Consider the following 5,790-nt stretch of genomic DNA (forward strand, 5'->3'; position numbering starts at 1 on the left):
GGGGTTCACCCCCTCTGGCCCTGAAGGGATTAAAACAGCCCTGGGGAGCTAATAGTAAAAGCAGCCCTGGAGAAGTCTGTGGCTGGGGGAAGAGGAGTGAGAACAGCTAGGGGAAGTTAACAATGTAGCTGACCACAGGTGTGGCTGGCTTAATTAGGGCCCAGCTGGCCCTTATAAGAGGGCTGTGGGCCAGAAGCTGTAGGAGTCTCATTCTAGCCCTGGGAGCAGGTACCTGAACCAGAGCAGTGCTGGGAAAGGGTACAGGGAGTTGGGGAGCTCCAGCCTGGTAAATCCCCAGGCTGCAGGCCTTGTTAAAGGCCCAGAAGGGTACTGGGGTAGCCTGAGGATAGGCAGAGGCAGCAGGTCCTAACTTCCTTGCCAATGATGAGTGGCCATTACAGACTGCAGTCTGCCCCAGTGAGCGGGGGGCTAGATGAAGACTGGCCGTAGCCACTGAGGCAAGGTGGGTTTAGAGGGTTGGGGGTTCCCCTGGGAGGGGAGACCCAGAGTGTGGGGGCACTGCCAGGGGGCAGGACCCCAAGGTAAAGGGTCACCAGGGTCCTGCGGGACATGGGGGCCAGTGGCAGGCGAGCCACTGGCCTGCAGAGGGCTTTCTGGGCTGGAAGAGCAAATTCCCAAGACAACCAGCAGGAGGCGCCAGGCCGGTGAGTCGTCACATCGCTACCCCCCTTCTCTTCCATCCCCTGTGCAATCTGCTCATAAATGTCCATCTTTCTGTGGCTGGTCCGTAGCTGTGCCTGAACAGCCTCTTTTCCCCACAGGCCCAGGAGATCCGATATCTCCTGTCCACTCCAGGCCAGAACACCTCTGGAGTGTGTATCCATCACGGTCAGCTGGGCAGTTGCATGCAATAATAGAGAGTGGCTAGATGTGCTTGCCAAGCTGGACGGTTAGAAAAAAGAATTTCAAAATTTGTGGAGTTTTAATAGGAGGGGCTGGGGTAAGGGAGGCTTCTGGTCTCCATTGCCCCTGGGCATTGGAGTTCACAACTGTGACCAGACCAGTCTCTGTTGGTCATTGTGGTACAGCTAATGGAGGACTGTTAGAGCTGACAGAGGTAATGCCGTCTCTACGCAAGCACTGCATTGATCTCAGTACAGCAACCATGGCTTACAGCCACTCGTGGAGGTGGTTTTACTATATCAGTGTAATGAAGAGCTTTCATCAGTGAGAGACAAATTTAAGGGTTGACACATGTACAACTAGGTCAACACAAGATGGCTTATGTCCACCTAATTTTGTGCTGGAGACCAGGCCTCTGTGTGTGATTTGTGTAATAAAATCCCTCACTATTACATTATCTACAGTAAATGTTACTCTGGCACCACTTTTGGGAGTCTTGCTTGTCTTATCCTGGTACGATGCACTCCAATAAGATGAGTAGGAATTGACCCGATTGAGATAATGGTAAGAGGAAGGAAATCAAATGAAAACAGCTTATTTTACTTGAGAAGTTTAATGAAATTAAGATTCTAGCCGGTAGAACTGTAGCCACAGCCCTTCTGCATCACTGGCACAGAGATTTAGTGATGTCATTGGATCTGCATAGGTCCCTAGTCTTGCTTGCCCCAACACTGCTTTCTGCTGCTTTGGAGACCCCTTTGTGGTGGGCAGTGGCCTGCAGAGGACCTGTTGACAAAACAATGTCATATTCTGTGCTACGCGCATGGTGTTTTTCCTGATTTTTTTGAATTACTAAAATCAGGCAAAATATTGCAAAATGATTAGTGGATAAAATACTTCAGGTTCAGCTGAATTGGGGAAAGTGCATTTTTACAATTACTTAGATTTCTTGCAGCAATTAGCTAACGTACATCAATAGAACGTTCTCTCCTTCTGCTTCAGTCCGGGATGTGACTATAACACAGGTGGGAGCAGCTGCATTCCATGGTTGTATTGCTTGTCAGCATGGCAAGCAGCTCCACCGTACCCTGAGCCAACTTGACAAAATGGCTTCTTTTCAGGAGTGTCAATAGAGATGTTTTATAGGGGTGAAAGCTGTGTTTAACCCTACCTAGCAGATTTACAACCAGAGGCTGGAACTAGGTTTAACCTTACTGTACCATAAAATGTAACACCCCTAGACAGAGAGAACACATCAGCCTAACTATATTATTTCATTCCCTTCCCAACACTAATTGCTGTTGTCTCAGAGGATCTCTGCTAAGAAGTCATTAAAATATATATATGCAATGGTCTCATTTCTGACTCAACATATTCAGAAAAGCACTACTTGAATCCAATCTGCCCACAGATTGTTGCAGGCTGCTGGTTTGACTAAACATTATTATCCACAATAGATAGTTTTAGGGTTTCTGACAAACTAGTACATCCTCACCAGTCGGGTTCATTCATATTCAGTGGGTTTGAATGTCACATTGCTTGCTTCTTAAAGAAAAAATTCATGGCTCTAATTTCTCTCTGCCTAACGTGCTCCCACTGACTATTTCTGAACAACTGGTCATGTCAGTGGTTGCCAGATAGCAATGCTACCCTACATGGGCACACATCAAAACCCCCCTATGCTGACCATTATCCAGCAACTTGCTGAGCTGATTTAATGAGGTGAAGTTGCTTGAACACACTTTGCTCACAGGAGGATGGGGAGGAACAATCACTCAAAACAATGACCTCTGTGTGTGCACCACTTATAACAATTCTGCTCTCTAACGCAGTCGATGCTGCTGAGGATCAAATCGTAAGCCTTTTAAGACCAATACGTTCTATAAACTCACTCCTAAGAATACTGGGACATGCTTCAAAGATACACATTTGAATTTTTTTGATTGTGCTAGGAAATGCATTTTGACCTATTATTATTATTATTACTTTAGATCAGAAAAGACAGGCTGCTGCTTTAGTAATTGTGGAAAAACCCCAAACCGAGAGACCTCTGACATTCTGTATTAATAAAATGGAACAAAATAACAATGCTACCGCTGAAAATTATATCTGACAGAATTATTTTATATGCATGTGTCCACAATGGCAGTAGTTTTGCATAATTCTCTTCCTTAATGAACTGCCAAAGTTTGTCAGTTTGTTGCAAAAAGTTAGCGGTTATGTAGGAGAGGTCTGTTACGGCAATAACACTAATAAAGGTCCATCATGATATAGATAGATATGTGTAAACAAAATCAGTTTGAGACCAATGTTCTAAAGGATGGGAACAATGCTAAAAGTCAACTGCAGCCCATGACATGGGGAGACAACATGGTGGTAAAACACTGGCATCCTGTCTACAAAACAGCTTCCTCGTGTAGTTAATTATACCTACAAAGTCTGCTGATATAACACATTTGTATACTATAGAACAGGTTTCTGGTATCTTCATAACAGAGACAATGGTTAACTGCCAACGTTACTGATTTTATATGTAAAAGTAAGCTGGGTGGATTTATCTGAGATCAAAAAGATAAACTACTTTCCGCCTTTAAAAATGACCTCAAGAAAGTACATTTCAGCAATAGTCTCTGCAGTAATAAACATGCCACTCTGCTTACGCTGTATGAAAAACTATGGGTTCTGAGAGCTGGGGGTGGGTGGGGGTCAAGACAGAGAGATCAGAGCGCTTGTAGCACTGCAGGACCTTTATCTCTGTCCTTGTGTTGGGAGTAAAAGTAGTCAAGATCCCAGAGATGCCTTAGAAACATAACTTGACTTTATTAAGCATAAGATTCGTTCCAATGAGGTTCACTGAAAGTGCATGAGTGAGCTAGGAAGGGAGAACTCTATTTTACAGCAACTCCACCCACCACAGCTCCTCAGCAGGATGTCAAGTTACAAGCATCACATCTCCAGGACATTGGCTGAATGGTGACTCTTTGCTAGTTGCTGGTGGAAGCAGTAACCTAACGCAAATTAACACATACATGGGAGCCATTAAACTCTTAAATTACAAAGTAAAACATCCTTATTTTAGCAGATGGCACCATTAAGGTGGTGTTACCAGGCCCGCTAAAGCTAGTAACGCTCATGGACATTTCCATTTGAAATACTGCATGTATATCACTGCTGTCTCCTTTTGGATCGGAATTGCTCTATCTATGCTCTTTACAGTTGACAACTAATGGAGAGTCTCCCTTAGCTCAAATGGGAGAGGCCTGTAATTTTGGAGCAGGAAAACAAATTCATTTTTCACAGTTGCCATGAAATTTTGAATGGCCTTGGGATCCTGCATAGCGCAAGCTGTAAAGTCCTAGGTGGCCACAGATTCATTACAACAGTTGGAGACCATTAGCACTCATGTGAATATTTGCACCAAGTGGATTTCAGTCCTCAAGCACTTTTTTGCATGTTTTACTGTCTGTATTCTGATATGTCCTTGTCCACTACTACAAGTTTTTAGCGAGTTTTATAGGTGATTTGGCCTAATCTATTTTAGTGTTTTAAAAAAAAAATATGTAAAGAAAGCAAAATGCAAATTCTAGGGCAGGAAGGAGTAAAAAGTGCTGAAATACTGAGGTTTGAATGGCTATAGGACATTCACAGTGGCTACTTTTGATCAGGCTTTTTGCTATGAATTTGATATGTTATGGATTCAGGAAAGTTAAGACTGTTATAATTACACATACATAGAATAAATCATAATGACCTGATGTTCCGATTGACCTGTTATGCTGCATGCTTTGAAAAAATATTAAGACTTGCAACAAATCTGTCTACATCCTAAGTGCTGGAAGTAGGAGTGTGCTGCGGCACCCCCTGACTTGAAGTGGTTTCTATCATATACAGGGTTTATAGTTTGCTTCAGTGGCTCTCAGCACCCCATGGCTTCATGTCAGCTGATCTAGTGGTAGCCTGATGATCTTGTATTTAGCTGTGACACTCTAAAGTACCTTTCCCAGACCTGAGGAAGAGCTCTGTGTAGCTTGAAAGCTTGCCCAATAAAAGATATTACCTCACCCATCTTGTTTCACACTAAAGACATTTATCAACCAGTATTCTTTATCTAAATGGGTTATATTCATTCCTTTGGGCCTCTTTCTCCTCCTCTACTCCCCCTTATGGACTTGCAAAAATCTCCAGTTCATGCTATTGTGTATAGAATCTGATCTTTCCACTTTCAGTTCTTAGTGCACAGTGTACTTCCACCTTGCCTTTACTAATAAATAACACATAAAGCGCACAGAAATATTTTTAAAATTAAAATGTTAAAATGCACATGAAATTTTTCCCCTGGGGAGAAGGAGAAGACAGAGTGAGAAGGAAATAAACTATGCATGGGAGATACTAATCATATTGCTTGCTGTGTGATGCGTTGCTGAGCTGGTATAGTAAATGTTAGCTATCCTAGCTTTTGCTGTTAGCAAATAAAATACTCTAGAAAATATTTATAATCACATTTGCTTTCTTTTATACATTCATTGAGTCCGTAAATTTGTGTTTATTTTTTCTGCAAAATCAAATTATTATTTTGTACAGATTTTAAAAAATCCACAAAAACAAACACATACACAGCACAACTGTAGACTTCTAAAATATTACTAGTGCTAACATGTGAAACAGGACTAATGCTAGAACTCATGTCCTCCATAGTTTACAACCACTTCAGGGACAAGATCATACACAGTGTATTGAGGTTAGTACTACATCTTGTGCAGCAGTATTAAGAAGGAAGGTGACATGAACACACACATGCCTGAGCAGATCTGACATCGGTCCAGTAAAAGGCAGAATTATACATATATACTACAAGAGAGGGGGGGAAATAAGTGTCCTAGGTTATCAAGTTATATGTAAATCAATGTTTGATTAATGAATGCAAAA

This window comes from Lepidochelys kempii, chromosome 11 (genome assembly GCF_965140285.1).
Source record: "Lepidochelys kempii isolate rLepKem1 chromosome 11, rLepKem1.hap1, whole genome shotgun sequence".
NCBI lineage: Eukaryota > Metazoa > Chordata > Testudines > Cheloniidae > Lepidochelys > Lepidochelys kempii.